General features: G+C 43.6%; 1 protein-coding gene across 4 annotated transcripts in view; it reads left to right on the forward strand.

Annotated features, from left to right (window-relative positions):
• Positions 1-20,098, forward strand: part of RAPGEF4 (Rap guanine nucleotide exchange factor 4) — a 321,086-nt gene that overhangs the window by 146,597 nt on the left and 154,391 nt on the right. The gene's annotated exons all lie outside the window — the stretch shown is intronic.

Raw genomic sequence — 20,098 nt, forward strand, 5'->3', positions numbered from 1 at the left:
TTTCTCTGTTTGACTTCTCTCACTTAGCATAATGCCCTCAAGATCCATCCATGTTGTTACAAATGGCAGGGTTTCCTTCTTTTTTATGGCTGAATAATATCCCATATATGTACATATGAAATGTATGTACATATGAAACATGTATTTGTAATATACCATATGTATACACGCACACCCCACATTTTCTTCATTCACCCATTGATGAACACTTTTTGTTTCCTTGTCGTGGCTGCTATAAAGAATGGCAGTGTGAACATGGGGCTGCAGATATCTTTCTGAGTTAGTGTTTTCATCTCCTTTCATCTCTTCATTTATCCTTCGTATAAATACCAAGACATGGGAATTGCTGGATCATATGGTAGTTACTATATTTAGTTTTCTGAGGAACCTCCATACTGTTTTCCATAGTGGCTGTACCAATTTACATTCCCACCATGAGTACACAAGGGTTCCCTTTTGGACACATCCTTGGTGACGTTGAGCCCCTTTTCATGTACCTGTTGGCGTCTAGATGTCTCCTTGGGGAACGTTTCCAAATCCTCCGCCCATATTTTAATTGGTTTGTTTGGTTTCTTGCTATTGAATTATATGATTTTGTTATATATTTTGGATATGAACCCCCCTGAGATATATGACTTGCAAACTATTTTCTCCCAGTTAGTATGTTTTCATTTTTTCTTGATAGTTTTCTTTCCTGTGCAGAAGCTTTCTAGTTTGATGTAGTCCTACTCACTGATTGTGCTGTGGTTGCCTTTCCTTTTGGTATTAAATCTAAAAATTTATCACCATGACTGAAGTCAAGGAGTTTACTGACTATGTTTTCTTCTAGGAGTTTTATGGTTTCAGGTCTTACATTCAATTCCTTAACCCATTCTGAGTTAAATTTTGTGTATGGTGTAAGATAGTGGTCCGGTTTTGTTCTTTTGCAGGAGGCATCCAATTTTTCCAATACCCTTTTCTGAAAAGACTGCTCTTTCTCCACTGTGTATTTTTGGCTCCTGTGTTAATTCAGTGATCATATATGTGTGGGTTTACTTATGGGTTTGCTGTTTTGTTCCATTGATCTATGTGTCTGTTTTTATGTCAGCACTATATTGTTTAAATTACCATAGCCTTGTAACATAGTTTGGAATCAGGGAGTGTGTTCCTGCTTTGTTGTTTCTCAAGATTGCTTTGGCTATTTAGGGTCTGTTATGGTTTCAGACAGATTTTAGGATTATTTGTTCTGTTTCTGTAAAAAACAAAAACCAAAAAAATCTTTGGAATTTTCATAGGGATTGTGTCTATATTGAGTCTGCATATTGCATAGCATAGTATGAATATTTTAATAATACTGATTCTTCCAGTCCATGAGCATGGCCTGTCTTCCCATATATCTGTGCTTCTTCAATTTCTTTTCACTCTTTTGTTTTTTAGTGCTGCACCTGCAACATATGGAAGTGCCCAGGCTAGGGGTTGAATTGGAGCTGCAGCCGCTGGCCTACACCACAACCACAGCAACTCAAGAGCTGAGCCACATTTGTGACCTACACCACAGCTCACAGCAACACCTGATCCTTAACCCACTGAGCGAGTCCAGGGATCAAACCCGTATCCTCACAGATACTAGTTGGTTTTGTTTCCACTGAGGCGTATTGGGAACTCTCTCTTCAATTTCTTTCATTAATGTCTAGTAGTTTTCAACATATAATCTTTCATATCCTTGGTTAAATTTATTCCTAGGTATTTAAAGTGCAATTATAAATGTGATTGTTTTCTTTTTTGCTATTTAGGGCCATACCTGTGGCATATGGAAGTTCCCGGGCTATGGGTCAAATCAGAGCTACAGCTGGTGGCCTACCCTGCAGCCACAGTGACATGGAATTAGAGCCATGTCTTTGATCACAGCTCACAGCAACACCAGATCCCTGACCCACTGAGCAAGGCCAGGGATCAAACCCACATCCTCATGGATACTAGAGGGATTTGTTTCTGCTGAGCCACAATGGTAACTCCCTGTGATTGTTTTCTTAATTTCTCTTTCTGATAGTTCATCATTAGTGTATAGAAGTGCCACAAATTTCTGCATGTTGATTTCAATTTACTGAATCGTTTAACCATTGTGTTTTTTCTTTTGATGGAGTCTTTAGGGTTTTATATAAAGATAGTATCATGGCATATGCAAATAGTGACAGTTTTATGTCTTCCTTTATGGTATAAATGCTTTTTCTTTTTCTTGCTTAATTGCTCCAGCTAGGACTTCTAATACTATGTTAAATAAAAGTTGCAAGAATGTGCATCCTGATCTTAGAGGAAAAGATTTCAGTTTTTTATGCTGAGTATGGTTGGGCTTGTCATATACAGTCTTTATTATGTTGAGGTATGTTCCCTCTATACTCTTTGTTGAGGGTTTTTATCATAAAAGTCTGCTGAGTTTTGTCAAATGCTCTTTTTGCATCTATTGAGATGATTGTATGATTTTTAACTTTCATTTTGTTAATGTGTCTTAAATTAACTAATTTGCTGGTATTAAATCCAAATTTTAAACTACCTTTTACTGCAGGGCTTACAATGGAAAATCAGGGCTAAGCTCTATAAAAGTTATAATTCTGGTTCTTATATTTCTCTTCCTTGTTTTCCTTTTCCTCTCTTCCCTCCTTCTCTCCCTTCTAGGGAAAAAAAAAAATTAGTGGGAGAGAGTAAAAGAGTCATCTTGTTAAAAATGAAGCTTTATTTTAGAAGTGCCTATAAGTGACTCTATCTGAAGAAGTAGGAAAAAATGATACATTCATTTTAGTCTGAATAGGAATATAGTCTGCCATGAGCCTTGAGATTGGCTGCAGTAATGAGAATTTAATGAGAGGAGTGAAGTCCTCTGGGACTTTGTGAGAGGTGGAGGCTGAAGTCTTTGCTCTGAGCAGGCATTTCAGAGAAGCCCATAGCATCTATGCGTGGCCATCTATTTTTCTTATTCCTGTTTGTACCAACCTTTTGAAAAATGCTCATTCTTACACTTACATTCAGGCATCTGCACACACTATTTTGGCCTTTGAAATTGGGCAATGAATACTGCATAATAATTACCGCAAAACTGTCTGGAACTTTCTACATGTTCATTGGCTGATTGGTGCTTTGTACACTGAGCATCTTCAAAGGGTACCAAACAGAAGAGCTGTTTTTGAATTTTCTTTAGAGTACTCCCTATGGCTTCTGGTGTGTGAGGGAAGGTGGTGGCGAGGGGAGGGATTTGTTGTTACTTTCGGGGTCTGTTTTAAATGCTCCCTTGGTGCCGTCCCTGCAACCATTTTGCTTTCATGTGTTCAGTTCTTCTTTGTTTTTAATCTTTTCGAGACAACAGCTGGATTCTGCTTTTAGTTCTTACTCTTGATTCCCTGTCCTGTTGTGAGCCATTCTGATTTTTCTTTTTTTTAAAGGGATGTGGCATCCTACTTTTCCATAGTATTTAATTAAAAGTTTGGCTTTTTGGAACTTATCATTGGCAACTCCCAGAAAATGGAACCAGTCAATATTTTTTAGGCATCTGGGACCCTTTTTTTTTTCCCCTTTAATCTTTTTAGGGCAGCACCTGTGGCATATAGAGATTCTCATATGAATCAGAGCTGTAGCTGAGAGCCTACTCCACAGCCACAGCAACGCCAGATCTGAGCCCCATCTGCGACCTACACTACAGCTCACAGCAATGCCGGATCCTTAACTCACTGATCAAGGCCAGGGATCGAACCTGCGTCCTCATGGATGCTAGTCAGATTCATATCCAGTGAGCCATGACAGGAACTCCAACCTCTGAGACCCTCTTTTTCCAGCCTCCCCCACCCAAGGATTGAGTGCTTTTTGCCAACTCCCTGCTTTGGCTGAAAGTTCACAGTGCATGCTTTACTTGAGGGAAATTATTTGTGTTGACTTGTAACTTAGAGGAACCTGCCCCCAACGGCATGTTTCCTGAGTTATTGTTCATAATTTTCTGTGTTTTTTAGTTACCACTAAAATGGTTTAATTTTCTGTAGAGCAAATCTACCTCTGACTCTGTTCTCTGAAAACTACCAATCCTGAGTTTTATGCTGACGCAATTCGTCCCCAAAATATATATGCTCAGGTTACCAAGGGCATTCAGAGATGACTATCTCATTATGCATATGGGAAGGAGGGATTTGCGGAAGAGAGGGATAAAAATAACACTTTCTAAAAAAAACCAAAAAACCCCCAAAAAACAAAAAACCAGAACTTGCCCTAAATCCGTTTAGATTGATTGGCTTGTCCAGATTATGAATTTATAGAAGGAGCTTTATATTTATGAAAATTAAAAAATTAACTCACTGTTAATCAGATTTCTCAGGCTCCCCAGCGCATGGTATCCTCTTCTATCATAGCGGTTTTTAGGAAAATTACAGTGAAATGGAGTCTTTTCTGGGAAATCACCCAGCAGTGAAGAAGAGACACCATTGAGACATTTTCTGACAAGCCAAGTTTTAAACAATTTTTAGGTCCCCCATTTTATGCCAGATTATATGAACTGCTAAACTTCACACAGAATTTAACATACAATAAGAAAACAGAGCCTTTTGAAGCCATCAAGATATATTAACCTTCCTTTTGAGGTCTTTGATTTGAAATGTCCTTGTTGAGATGGGACCAAAGGAAATTATCTAGTGAATGAAGCGTTTCAGGATTTGTGCGAAAAGTTATCTTAATCAGTTTTTTATCTTTCTTTTTGAGATAACATAATTTTCAGGAGAAACTGTTATGGCACACTGAATTATAATCTACAAATTAGAATATAATTGTGCAATTTGGATATAATTCTCTTGCTCACATTTTATATGAGGCTTATTTCTTTGCAGACTTCCAGTATTGTGCATTTTTCATAAACAGCTATTTAAAGCCATTCACATAATCAAAATAATATTTATAGATATTCAGGAAAATGATTAATCTTGAGATTGTGGCAAAGCAGAAAACCTTACTGTGTGGGTTTGCCACCTCCCCCAACAAGAATGCAAGTTTTGGTTAAGTTCCTTGAATAAACGTAGTGAAAATTAGTTTCTTTTGGAACGATTGTACAATTGAAAGACTAATTTAAATTAGGAGGGCACACTGGGCTTGGCAGAGGGCATTGTGCAAAAGCAAAGCATAATTTTCCTCCAAACAAAGACAAGCTTGTTGGAGAGCATGCTTTATTGCCTGGAAATTCTATATATATGCAAAGTTGCTCATCAATTCACTGTTGGATTTTATGTGCTTGGTTTCTCCTTTTGTTGGGAAAAATCAAATGCTAAAAAAAAGTAGGTGTAGCTCTGCATGCTACAGGCACCAAGAAACCTACACATGCCAATTCCTTAGGTGTGCAGTGCTCTTGTGTGGGGCGCTCCCTGCAGGAGGGTTGGTTAGACATGGGCTTCAAGCAGGTAAAATCAGGGTATATGCTTCAGCAGAGCCCACCCAGGCTTTCTGGAAAATGACGTCTTTTTCTGATCCCTCCCTCTGACAGCCAGGTGGGTATATTGCCTAAGTTAGGCTCCCATCCTGAAGACCATTCAGTGTTTTCTCCTTTTTTTTTTTTTAAGCAGCTTTATTGTGACCACAATGCACAGATGGTACCATCTACCCACTTACAGTCAACAGTTCCATAGCTTTTAGTATGTTGTACAGCCACTACCATGATCAACTTTAGAACATATTAATCACCCCCCAAAGGGGAACCATACCTGGTTATTAGTGTTCCCTGCAGACCCAGCCTTGGGTAAATTAATAAAATGAAGGTGGACATTCTCTAGGATGCTTCTAACTGGAGGTTCTCACCTTTGGAATTACCTCCTGTAGTTTGTGTCTTCGTTTCATGGAAGCTGTGTTGAGTACTCATACATAGCATCTGCAAGGCACTTTACAGTGTGCAGAGTACTTTCTGTCAGACTGCACCTGAGAGGCTTAAAGGGCAGCGTGGCAAGTTTTGGGGGGTGCTGGTGGTGGTGAGAGGTTCCCAGGCCACTGGCCTGAGGAGAGGAACCTGTGTTACTTGGCAGCATCAGAGGGGAAGGACTTTGAGTAACCTGAGCCCAACTGCATGGGGTCTGATCTGGGGTGAGGGCAGCAGGAGAGCCAGTGGCCAGAGAGGGTCCAGGCTGGGAAGAGGGATATAGGTCCCAGGAGGATTCCATATAGGAGGTTGGGGGCTTGGAAGTCAAACATCAAGATGGAAGATTGTTTAGGAGTTCCCTTTGTGGCTCAGTGGTTAACAAACCTGACTAGGATCCATGAAGATGCGGGTTTGATCCCTGGCCTCACTCAGTGGGTTAAGGATCTGGCATTGCCGTGAGCTGTGGTATAGGTTGCAGATGTGGCTTGGATCCACATTGCTGTGGCTTCGGGATAAGCTGGCAGCTATAGCTCTGATTCCATCCCTATCCTGGCAACCTCCATATGCTGTGGGTGCAACCCTAAAATAGCAAAAAAAAAAAAAAAAATTCTCCAAACAGGAGTCAAAGATCTGAGAGGGAATGGAAATTATGGCAAACAACCAGACGGGGAAGAGGTCTGCCCTTGAGGAAGCAGGAGCTGAAGGGAGCACAGGAGAGCCAGGAAGAAGTCCAGTGTGGCTGCCCACTCCGGAACCCTGCGACTGCATCCCGCCTGCCACATGGTGTACCTCTCCCACTCAGCTTCGCCAGACCACCTCCTCTTTGCTCTGAGTCTCTCTGGTCTGTGCTTTTTTTCTTTCCACCCCCCACCCCAATTCTATAGCTTTCTTCAGGGCCCCCTCACTCTGTCACCCATTTGGACAGCCCCTGCCCCCCCCAGGTCAGCATTTTCTTTCAGACCCATTTCCTTCCCTTTGGCCAGCTCCTTCCAGCTGTAGGTGAAATGAAGAGGCACTCAGGCAGGTGTCCCAACTCTCTGGGACGTGGACAGGCTGGACCAGCCCGCCTCTGCTTGGAGGAGAGAGCAAGGAGGAACCAGAATGTTATCATTTGGGGGAGGTGGGGGTAGCAGAGAAGGTTCAGACAAGATTCGCATGGATCCTGGGGGCCAGATTCAGAGTCCCTCGCTTGGCTGCTGTCCACATGGGCTGGCCCCACACCTCTCCTTAAAGGTGTCATTTTCTGCTTGACATATTCACTGAAAGAGGAAGAATCCTTTTTTCCACATTAACTATGTGCCACGTGGAAAAGTGGTCAGCAATATTTCCTCTTCCAGTGACGCTTGTAAGGAATTTTTAATAAGCTGGATACTCCACTCCCTAAAGTTTTCTCTCCAGATTGTTCTAACACTCTGATGCCATGTACTTTAATTTTTCCCTCTAATTTAAATATACTGGATGTTATTAAGACACTGTGTACATATTGATGGGGGCAAAAAGGGATGATATTTTCAAAAGATCAGAAATTTTATTTGAACCTGAAATAAAATCAAGAATTGCTATGTACTACAACCATTGGAAAACATCAGTTCATGTTATCTTCTTTGGATTGTCATAAGCCTGGCACACCTGTATCCTCTTGTTTAGGTTTTGTGTGGACTGGTGGAAAGGTTGTTTCTTTCCTTCTAGCACTGTAGAGAGAATTTGTAAGAAAGCCGAACGTGGCTATTTTCTAACTGGGAACTGATGTTTGAAGTTGAGTTTCTAGATTGCATCAGAAATTGATCTGTTTTCGGGTGTGATGAGAGGTTAATCTGTGGAAGACACTTGGACTCCCCCACTCTGCTAACATTGGAGGTGGGGCATTTGGCACCCTCAGGCCTTGAGACAGCCCAGTGTGGAGAATACAAGGAGGCCAGAGGCACTTCCCAGGAAACCTAGTTACAAAAGCTGTCTGGCCAACCGTGAGGATGGTGGCCAGCTATCAAAATGACCATGCTCCTGAGACAGGCCGGGACCTGGAACCCCTTACTGCAATGACTGCAGTGCTGGCACCTGGGCAAACATCTCAAGCAACAAAATACAAAGAAACTATAAGGGACTAAAAATAGCTGTGTACGTGTGCAGTTGGGGAAAATTATAGGCAAGAAAATACAAAACAGCTCAAAACTCAGCTGCCACTTCCAAAGGGCTGAGAGCAAAAGCAGGGTATCTGGAGCCAAAGCAGAATATGACACCTGCCGCCTGCACACAGCACCACCAAAGGGGTGGGCAGACCACCTAGGCAACCCTTCTGACCCCCTGTACCTGTCCCTAGCCTGGGAACTTCCATATGCTGCAGGTGCAGCCTTAAAAAGAAAAAAAAAGAAAGAAAGAAAAGTCCTCCTTAGTCCAGATGACAATGGGACCAGGAGGGCCCTCTGGTCTGGTGAGTGAGGCCTGGAGAAAAAGTATGCTAGCAAAGAAGGAACCAAAAACATGGGCCAGTTGATTGCATTGCAGTTTGGGGTCATCTGTCATCTGGGCAGTATTTCAGGCTAGACCTCAAGGTACAAGGGGCGGGAAACATCCTCTAGGGAAGGGGGCAGGCAAGGGCAAGCAGACTATGGACTTGCTTAGTCCCAGCAAAGGAGTAGACAGACACACAGGGAGTCAAGGCCAAAGTCCAGCCATGGGGCCAAGCATGTGAGGTGGAATTGGGGCAAGGCTATGGCTCCACCCGCTGTACCCTCCTCCCCACTTGCCAGATACCTGGACACATGACTGCCAGGGGCAGCTCTAGACTTTCCCAGCTGGTGGGACAAAGATCCCACTTCAATAAGGACTTGCTGGACAGGCCGAGGCAGGTGGACCTTCAAAATGGGACAGAGCCTATAACCGAGCCAATTGGGGAAGGCAGATGTTGACAGAATAAAGGCCCTAGAGTAATCATGTAAAGTTTTGACTCTGACTCCTTGGCATTTCTTGGACACTTTCAATTTTGGTATAATTTTAAACATACTCAGAAAAATTACAAGAATGGTATAAAGAACTCTCCTGAAGTCTTTACTCCAGTTCTGCCAATTGTTTGTTTACATTTTGCCCCACTGACTTTCTCATTCTCGCTCTTATTTTTTTCTGATTCATTTATAAGTTGGACCATTATACTCCTTTATTCCTAAATATTAAATATTTCAGAGCATGTTTCCTTAGAACAAGGACATTTTCTTGTATAATCACAATGCAGTCATCAAAATCAGTAAATCTGGCTCCTTTTAGCACTAAAAATATTCACCACCATCCATAATGTTTTATCATTTCTGTTCTATTATTTTTAACTGTCAGCAATTGAAATTTAATTAAATCTCTTTTTTTCTTCTGACAGTGTTGGGAGAGAGCACACGCAATATTTTTTTCTTCAAATATATGACATGGGAAGCCTTTGCCAAGTTTACAAAAAATGGAGTTGGCAGTCAGTGGAGTTACAACTTAATGACACCAATTAGATAAAGCCATCAGGGAGATGAAAGACATTTTCTGAGGGATATGCTTGCATATTTGTTTGCCTTGGCATTGCGTTTTTACAGTGCCATCGCACTTTCAGGAACAAAACTGAAATCACCGTTTGGTAAAATCCCTGTTTGTGATCTTTATCTTTTTGCCCTTCACTTGAGGGAGATATATGGATGATGCAGATTCAGTGTATCTTCACATTTCCTCCAGTTGGGTTCCATGGGGATGTAGCCAAAAAAATGAAGTGTCTAACAAGAAAGCAATAGTGAAGTGTGTTCTGATAGCAAAAGCTCTCCAAGATATATTATTAGAAAGGAAAAAAAAAAGGATAAAACATCATGTAATATGATCCCTTTTGTGTGAAGCCAATGGAGATGTCTGTTGCTATGTACATGGAAGAACTCTGGACGTTCCAGAAGAAATGAGTGTCGGCAGCGGTTCACTCCACAGGGGCCAGGATAGGCCAGTAGGTGGAGGGAAGTGAGGGAGAGAATTATTTTTTTCATGTGATACAGGATGTCGTTTAAATTTTTTACCATGTGCTTTTATTATTTTATAGTGATAAAGATTTTATACTAAGGAGAAAGATAGGAGAGAGAGAGCTAACAGTGATTAGAACAAACCAGGAGGCAAACTTATTAAAAATGATGTGGCTTAGAAAGCAGCAGCAATAGGCAGAATTATGGGGAAAAAATAAGTTGGATATAGAAAATGAGTCATTTTCTACCATCATCTATTTATATACGGCTGCCAGTTTTTTATTTCCAGCTAGATTCATACATGGGTCTCTTAAATGTTCACTAACGAGTGTATTTTGGTGCTGACTCTGGTAGCGCAGACTGGCTGCTCTGTCCCTCTGTACTTTCTTTTAAATTACAAAAATTGATTAGTATTTCTAGGTTTTTGATGAGTTACGTTTCAGTCTTGTTTTATCAGCATCAACTGATCCGCATACTTCTCCTGCACCTTCTCGAAAAGCAAGACGTTTATTCATGAGGAGCAAAAAGACATGATGGGAGATATTTGACCATGTACATCCTATGGTTTCAGATAGCTCCTTTCATCCTATCTTCCAGTCATTAGATACATTTTTGTAGCTCTTCCTGCATTAGGCTTATTTCTCTTCCAGATGTCAATGTTTTAACTGGAAACACGGCCCTTAGTAGAATGGGTGTGAGAAACCATGCTGTGGAGGAAAGGGGGACTAATAGTTAATGTGTGCCTGGGTTGTGAGGCCTTACAAGGATTTTCTCATTTGGTCCTTCCATCAACCATGAGGCGTACGTGGTAATGTTTCTGGTTGATTACTGGAGAACCTGAACTTCAGAGTGGTTGAGAAATACCATCACTAATTCATTCCTTTACTCATTCACTCAACAGATATTCATTGAAAGTCTGCTATGTTCCAGCCCTGTGCTGGGTTCTAAGTACGCAGGAGGGAAACATGGACAGGCTTCCTGCCATCCGCTGGCCTGCAGTGGAACAGAGGAGGGAGGTATTGAACCAGCACATACTCGGGGAGTCTACCTAGCCATATAGTACCCAGCATGCTGATGGCACAGATACGACATTGGGGAAGAGAATAATAATGAGAGACTCATGTAAACTGGGGGCTGGGAGTTTCCCTTGCAGCTCAGCAGAAACAAATCTGACTAGTAACCATGAGGATGCAAGTTTGATCCCTGGCCTCGCTCAGTGGGTTAAGGATCCAGCGTTGCTGTGAGCTGTGGTGTAGGTCAAAGTCACGGCTGCATGGCTGTGACTGTGATGTGTAGGCCGGCAGCTGTAGCTCTGATTAGACCCCTAGCCTGGGAACCTCCATATGCTGCGGGTGCGGGCCTAAAAAGACCAAAAAAAAAAAGACAGAAAAGTCAAAAACATTTGAAGCTAAGAAGTAGCTTACTCCAGGCTATTGAGTTATGTCTGTGTTCAAAACAGGTAAAAGTCATGGCCCTTATGTCATCTCCATGTGTGAATATGGCCAAAGCTGGGATCCTGTATGCCCATGTAGGTGTCGGGGTAGGATTGCAGTTAAGGAGGTGGGACAGGTGAGAAGCCTATGAAACTCGATCAGAAAATAACCACAGAGGAGTTCCCTGGTAGCCTAGCAATTAAAGATCCAGCGTTGTCACTGCTGTGGCTCAGGTTTGATCCCTGGTCCAGGAACTTCCACATGCCACAAGGTGGGGGGCAGCGGGGGGGGAGAAAAAATAAAGAACCACAGAGATGCATAGCACCTACACCCCAGTGGTCTCAGGTTTTGAGGGTCAAAGCCAGAAGCTAAAGAAATGTTTCTGAATTGGGAAGTTCAAGTATCTATTTGGGTGAGGACAAGCCCTCCTACCCCATTGTCTTAGTCCATTTAGTCTGATGTAAGAAAATACCACAGAGCGGCTGGCTTTTAAACTACAGAAATCTTTATTTCTCTCAGTTCCAGAGGCTGGAAGTCTGAGGTCCAGGCACCAGCATGGTTGGGTGAGGGCCAGGTTGCACACTTCTTGTGTCTTCATGTGGCGGGGGATTACGGAGCTCTGTGGGGTCTCTGATCTCATTTATGGGGGCTTCACCCTCATCACTTAGGCATCTCCTAAAGGCTCCACCTCCTAATACCATTACCCCAGGTGTTAAGATTTCAACTTATGGGAGTTCCTGTCTGACTGAGCAGTAACAAACCCGACTAGTATCCATGAGGATGCAGGTTAGATCCCTGGCCTTGCTCAGTGAGCTAAGGCTCCAGTGTTGCTGTGAACTGCAGTGTAGGTCACAGACATGGTTTGGATCCTGCATTGCTGTGGCTGTGGTGTGGGTTGGCAACTCTGGTTCAACCCCTTGCCTGGGAACCTCCACATGCTGCAGGCATGGCCCTAAAAAGCAAAAATAAAAAAGTTTTTTAAAAAGAGATTTCAATATATGAATCTGGGGGGACATATCCAGCCCATAGAGCTTCCTGAATCCCTGTTCACCATCCCTCTCCTCTGCCTGCTGCCCTTCATAAAGTACAAAGTAGGAAAGCAAAAACAAAACATCAGGAGTTCCCATCGTGGCTCAGCGGAAACAAACCTGACTAGTATCCATGAGGACACAGGTTCGATCCTTGGCCTTGCTCAGGGGGTTGAGGACCCAGTCTTGCTGTGAGCTGTGGTGTAGGTTGCAGACATGGCTCAGACCTGATATTGCTGTGGCTAGCCTAGAAACTTCCATAGACCATAGATGTGGCCCTAGAAAGACAAAAAACAAACAAACAACAGCAAAAAGGTCATAGTTTGTGCTAATAGGATGGCAGTCATGGTTCATTACCTTCTGTGCAGTGGTGCTTTATTTTAGGTTTTTAAATGATTGGTGTATCCTAATTCTTCATTATTGATATTGAAGCATATTTTTGGAATTTGTGTGTTCTCATGATGTATATTATGGCATTTCTCTTAGTTTTATGAGTGCTGGGCTTGATCATTTTAATTCAGAATAACTGTACCTATTAGCCATCACTTTAAAGTCTAATATGGTTAAGTAAAATATCAATCAACAGTTGTTTTGTTTTGTTTTTGTCTTTTTGCCTTTTCTAGGGCCGCTCCCACGGCATATGGAGGTTCCCAGGCTAGGGATTGAATCAGAGCTGTAGCCACCGGCCCACTCCAGAGCCACAGCAACGAGGGATCCAAGCCTCGTCGGCAACATACACCACAGCTCACAGCAACACCAGATCCTTAACCCACTGAGTAAGGCCAGGGATTGAACCCACAACCTCATGGTTCCTAGTTGGATTCGTTAACCACTGAGCCACGACGGGAACTCCTCGATCAACAGTTTTTCCATAAACAAGCAGGCAGTGGCTATTTAGAGACAATGTTCATAGTCTCATTTATACTTTAGATGAACTGTAGTAGCTTCAGGCTCAGCAAAAACAGAAGGTATGAGAATTTACTGTGTAATTTGCTCCAGAGCAAATTATTTTATGATTCTTAATTAAGTAGCATTGACCTACTCTGTGTGTGTGTGTGTGTGTGTGTGTGTGTGTGTGTGTGTGTGTGTGTGTCTTCCCCTCAGTCTGAGTTTTTCTAAGAGAAGCTCATGGCTAATTTAGTTACTCAGAGATGCAGAGTGTGCACTAAATTATAGTCATTCCAGTGAGCCCCTGAAGTCGCCAAGCCTGTTAGTCGTGTTAAAAGTGCATGTGTATTGAGTGTGCTTCGCAAGAAGTCTGAGTATCCCTGTTCAGTCTAAGTAGTTGGAGATTGGCCTCTAGGAAAAAAGTGTCCTCACCACCCTTGACTCCACATCCCTCTCTCCCCCCTTTCCCCCAAGTGCAGGGCCCTTTGAGGGACCACCTCAGGCCTGCCCTCCTCTGAAGGGCTTAATCCCTGCCTTGTTTTCCCATCCAAAACATTCTCCACGGAGCAGCCAGAACGATGTTTGAAAAACACGCCTCTGTCCTTGTCACTGCCCTGTTTGAACTGCTTCCCACTATACTGGGGTAAATTCCAAATCCCCGTCCTGGCCTCCATGGCCTTGCTCACCTGGCCCTGCCTTGAACTGTCCCCACTGCCTTTGCCTCTCCCTGGCCCTGACTCTCCTGCCATCGAGAGTCTGCACACACCTGTTAGGCTCTCTCTCCCTGCCCCGTCTTCCTCTCAGCCTCCGATTCTACCTCCTTGCGCTGGCTCCATGTTTGAATTCGCCCCACGCTCCCCCATCTGGCCATGCTTTCAGGGTGCCTTTTTTCCTTTTAGCCCCTGGCACCACTGCACTGAAATAACTATGGTCACGTGGGAGTGGCCCTCTCTAGAGGGCCCGTGAGGACCCACTGTGCCTCTCTGGTCACCTTGACTAAGTGAATGCATTTCCCCTCCCTTCCCTTCAGGGCTCATCTGACTCATCTCTGCAACTGAGTGAGAGCTGCCTAAACCATGTTCCTCTCACTTCTGCTCTCCCTGAGAGCACCCAAGGGTCCCTACACATATTGAAAGGAGAGAGCATTCCAGATAGGTTTTAGAGGAAGACATTATTTGCATGCTTGCAGCATCATCTCACTCGGGCTTTCCTTCAGGGCTCTTAAGTGATTCAGGTCTGGAAAGCTTCCTCCCTTAGAGCTATAGTTGTGATAATCACCTTCCAAACTGAAGCTCTTGGAGTTCCTGCTGTGGCTCAGCAGGTTATGAACCCAACTAGAATTCATGAGGACTCGGGTTCAATCCCTGGCCTCGCTCAGTGGGTTAAGGATTTGGCATTGCCGTGAGCTGTGGTGTAGGTTGAAAACACAGCTCGGATCCCAAGTTGCTGTGGCTGTGGCATAGCCAGCTCCAATTTGACCCCTAGCGTGGGAACTTCCGTATGCCACAGGTGCAGCCTTAAAAAGCAAAAACAAACAAACAAACCAACAACAACAAAAAAACCACAGGTCTTTCTGATTGCTCTTGAATTAAAAATGGCCAGGGGTTGGCAAACAGAATTTGGCCTCCATTTAGACCGATCTACAGTAGAGCTGAAAGATGAATTAAACATCACTGAGGCAGTGGAAATTCTTTGTGCCCTGCAAGGTCAAGGCTATAGAAATCAAGAAACAAGGCAACAGTAGGTTGGCATAAGAGGGAAACTTGGTCCAACCAGCAATCTGCTGTGGGAGCAGCAGTACCTATGATTCCAAAAGAGTAAACAGAAAAATTCTGCTTGAAGGTTTCCATGCATGACTGCTTTATTTTTTCCCTTCTCTTCACGTATTGAAGAATTCTCTAGCTCTCCGGGATTTTTGAGCAATGTGCCATGTCCTTTGGCCCACCATGCATTATACATCACAGAGAGGTTGTGAAAGAACTCTTGCCAAGGATAGAAAAAGGGGGCAGCTAAACTTTATATCCCTATTCTAAGTTATTCTACGCCATGGTCATGCTTTCAGAGAAAATACTGGCAACCTGTTTATCATTACACTATGAACTCACTAAGTACTTGAGGAGAACCCAGTACAGAGGTAATGAATGGGACACCATGACAAGAAGTATCCCCACACCCCTGGAACAGTCCCTTCTATTCTTCCCCAACCCTAGACGCTGCCCACCATGAGTGGTCGTTGGTAGGTCCCTGTTCTGAGCACATGTGTTGTTCCCTACCCCCACCTCCAGGTGTTCATAGCCGGGCCTGTCAGTCATCCTCATGGCTTCTTGCTTTTCATGCTTTTCTGGTGCTGCCACCTCAGTCTAAGGATGTCCTGCTTTCCCTCAGCCTGATGATCTCCTAAGTGGGTAGGGTTGGGGGGAAAGGCAGGAGTCAGTTGCTGGGAAGGGTTGTACCCAAAGCTCAGGTCTCCGGCTGCTGTGGGATATAGTGACAGTACAGGCGGGCAGCCTGGAGGGGCCTTGACTGCAGGCAACAGCTCGGAGAACACCCAGGAAAGGCCTCAGTGTATCAGGAAGACCTTGACCTTTAGGGTGGGGAGTCGTGCCCTGCTGGGACCTCTTCTTGTGTCACAGATGGCCTAGCTAGGGTTCAATCTGCCAGCCTTCCTTTATTCTCTGAGAGTCCTGCTTTGCAAATTGAGATTGGCCTTCCAGAATGTGACAAATCTGTTGTGCCTCCTCCTCCACCAGACACCATTCATCTTTTATAGCTGGCTCCCGGGCTACAGCTGGGCCATTTGGGGCCTTTGTCCAAATTAGAGGAAGGTACCCCCTGCTCGGGTGGAAGCATCCCCAGCCTGGGCTCAAGGCTGTGAGCAAGCTAGACTTACCTGCAACATCCCTTGGCCTGGTGGCTGCTCTGCCAGCCTTGAGGAGAACCCAGTACAGAGGTAATGAATGGGACACCATGACAAGAAGTATCCCCACACCCCTGGAACAGTCCCTTCTATTCTTCCCCTTCCTCAGTGGCCTTGCTGGGGCGTGGAGGTGAGAGAGCAATGGATCAGGCTTTAACCTTCCTGAGTCTGTCATCTTTTGTCTCAGAAAACATTAGGAGGGCCGGTGGCACATTTCCCCCTCGGTTTAGCACTGACTTTGCTTTGAACACTAGCCAATTATAATTTAGAGATTATTAATTTTTTTGAGCATTTGTTAGCAACAACAACACAAAGCTCTGATAGCCGAGAGGCTTTGCTTATTTTTGTTAAATTATTTCTGGGCTTACTCTCTTGGGCTGTTCTCTTCTCCTTGGACTCTTTTACCAAGTGGATATGAAAATAGGCAGTCTATTATAAAATTACTTAAGAAATATATTACTTACTTTCTTATTTCACCATAGCTCCTGTTAGAAAGGGCAGCGGCTGTGTTGTGGGTCTTTATATTGTGTGTGTATCAGCAGCCTCAGTGATGTGAAGTTGTCATGCAGAGAATGTTCTTCCCAGAGTCTGGAGACTCTCTGATTGGGAAATATCATCAAATATTTTGGATTAGCTTGATCACTTCTTGGTTGATGATGAGAATGGGGATTATCAGCCATCATTTAAGTGCCTAATGTGCTGGAAACTTTTTTATTTCTTTTTCTTATTTATTTATTTATTGCTTTTTAGGGCCACACCCATGGCATATGGAGGTTCCCAGGATAGGGGTCCAATTGGAGCTATAGCTGCTGACCTACACCACAGCCACAGCAATGCCAGATCCGAGCCGCATCTTCGACCTACACCACAGCTCATGGCAATGCCAGATCCTTAACCCACTGAGCGAGGCCAGGAATCGAACCCGCAACCTCATGGTTCCTAGTCGGATTGGTTTCCACTGCGCCACGACGGGAAATCCATCTTTTTTAGATTTCATTTCTTATCCTCCCTTAAAGATGGGCAGTGTTATCCCAAATTCCTCACCCAGGAACCGAGGTAGATAACTTATTCAGTGTCACCCAGGCGGCAGGCGGTGGAATCAGAATTAAGACCCCATTTTTGTGTAATTCCAACATCTGCATTTTCCATTACATCAGAGGCACTTGAGTTTTCCCACTGAAGTTCTCTGAACACAGAGGAAATCAATACATAAAGCCTGGGGTCTGGACCCTTTGTAGCTAGAAGTAGCCAGCAGCAAGCTCCAAATTTCTTTGAAGTCGCATGCTTTAATCTTTAAAATTTATGCAAATTTAGTTTTCTGCTCCATAATATAAAAGTATAAAAGTAATCCTTTAAACTACTTGACATGGAATCAAATTTAAGCTCTAGGAAGAGCACCTGTTAACCCCTGTCACATCCCCTCCTACCCTGCTGTGTGCCACACCGGGCTGCTGGATGGCCGGAGGGGGGAGAAGGGGGATTCTGCACGTCTCACTTTGAGAAGGTCAGCATTGTGCCCCAATGCATCTCAGTTAAATTCTTAGTTCTACCGGTTGGGGGGTTTTTTGGGGTTTTTTTTTGGGGGGGGTGGTATTTTGTTTTGTTTTTTGTCTTTTTAGGGCCCCACCCACGGCATACAGAAGTACCAAGGCTAGGGGTCAAATTGGAGCTACAGCTGCTGGCCTACGCCACAGCCATGGCAATTCCCAGATCTGAGCCACACCGGATCATTAACCCACTGAGTGAGGCCAGGGCTCAAACTCATGTCCTCGTGGATGCTAGTCGGGTTCGTTACCACTGAGCCACGATAGGAATTCCTCCCCCAATTTTCTGGGTAACCCTCTCAAGTATGAAGCAACTGATCATTTGGCCAGTCGACAACCACAGAAATGTTTCTAATAGAGAACAGAATCCCTGACACTTCCAAATCCTACATTGATCTTTGTTGATTCTTCACGGGGATCTTTGAATGACATCTGTCTGGTTGGAAGTTTAGAAAGTAATTAATCTTGTGGTTTGTAAACTTTTGTTATTTAGAAGCAAAAGTCATCTTTCAAATGAAATTGCTCTTGGAACTATAATTTATATTACAGCTAAAAGTGAAGACACTCTAGTTGCCAGGGGGGCTGAGGCTTTGCTTGTATGATACCCTTGCCTGAGGGACCTCCAGGGGGCCCAGGATTCTGCAGATAGAGGTTTTTAAAACCCATTTCACCCACTCCCCACCCCCATCTCTGGCAACCACCATTCTGTTCTCTGTATCTATGAGTTTGGGTTTTTAAATATTTATGTATTTTGAATGTTAACCCCTTATCAGATATGTGAATTGCAAACATTTTCTCCCATTCAGTAGGTTGCCTTTTCGTTTTGTTGATGGTTTCCTTTGGTGTGCAAATGCTTTTCAGCTTGATGTAATCCCACTTACTGATTTTTTGCTTTGGTTGCCTTTGTTTTTGGTGTCAAATCCAAAAAATCATTCCAAAGACCAAAATCAAATATGGTGGAAGATATTGGTCCAGTTTCATCCTTTTGCATGTGACTGTCCAGTTTTCCCAACACCATTTATCTGGAAGGCGCAAGTGGATAGAAGCATAGATGAAATACCAGTAGCCATGAGTTAACACTCAGCGAGGCTGGATGTTAAGTATGAGGTGTGCTGTTCTTTCCGTCTTTATATATGTTTGAAATTTTCCATCCACATTCCAAAATTCAACAGAGAGGTATTAATTTCCTATTATATGTAAGACAGGGTACCGCATGTTGCCAGAGATAGCTGCTTCACAAGTACAAGGGGCCTCGTCTGCTTGTTCTCTGCAGTGTCTAGGACAGCTTGCACATAGTAGGTGCTCAGTACATATACATGCTGAAATCGGCACTCTGCTCCTGAGGGGCTGCTCTGTTTTCTATTCCTAGGAGCAGCAGCCCTGATAAAGTGCAGCATGAGTGCACCACAGACCAAGGGCTCAGGAGTGGAAGGAAGGCGGAGTCCCATTCATTTAGAGATCAGGAAGGAGTTTCCATGGAGTTCATGCGAGTTGACATTGAGATGCTAGAGACAAAGCACGTCCGCTGGCTCCAAAACAACATTTCTCAGCAAAGCAAAATTGCTCCTTTAATTTAACATGAATTATTTCTTTTAGGAGCCCGCTAACAGTAAGAGGAATAATTCAAAAGGCTGTGGGGAGGGAGAGTCACAGAACCTTCTTAGAACATGACCTACCGCCATCTGCTCACTCTGAGCCTGTTTTGTTCAGAGTCCAGCATAATACTATGCCCCCAAATCTGCTGGGTCAGTGCTTTTTTTTCTCTTGGGGAAGAAGAGTAGATGGTCCCATAAGAAAGAGGAGAATCAGAATTGGGACATTAGCAAAGGAAATGTGAGGAATTCAGGGTGATGGGTTGGTCCCATGGGTATGTTTGAGTAATTAGTTAACTCAGAGGCAGAGAAAAATCATGATTTTAAATGTTTGCATGCAGGTGTTAGTATAGTTGCTTCAGAACGAGAAGGAAAAAGGATTTGAAAAAGAAAAAAAAAAAAGCTAGTCACATCTTGACTAGAAGAAGGCTCTTTTGAGAACTCATCAATGTTACATTACAAACACCATTCAAATCTACCAAATGGGCCAGATGGCTGCTCAAATACTGCGTGCTGCCAGCTGCCCATTGCTACAGATGAAGTCTTTTCTGCTGACGTTGTGTAACCCACAAGCACCTTATAGAGTGTTGATTCTTTTGATGCTGTTTACCTTTTACGTGTCATCATAATAATAAACCATAAATATACATGACACCATGCAATAAATAAAATTGCCCAGCTTTCATTCCAAAAGGGGAGGAGGCCGTATTTATTACCTGAGAAGAGGCGCTGTCTCACATTCATTTTCCTTTCTTCATAAATGGCACTCTGCTCTCGTCGGGTGCTCTAGCTGCTTTATGCCCCCCAAGCCTGCCCCTTCAAAACAGCACAAACTCCCGAGGTGCATATAGATCCCGGAGCCCCAGGTGGTTAA

This window comes from Phacochoerus africanus, chromosome 3 (assembly GCF_016906955.1).
Source record: "Phacochoerus africanus isolate WHEZ1 chromosome 3, ROS_Pafr_v1, whole genome shotgun sequence".
Classification (NCBI taxonomy): Eukaryota; Metazoa; Chordata; class Mammalia; order Artiodactyla; family Suidae; genus Phacochoerus; species Phacochoerus africanus.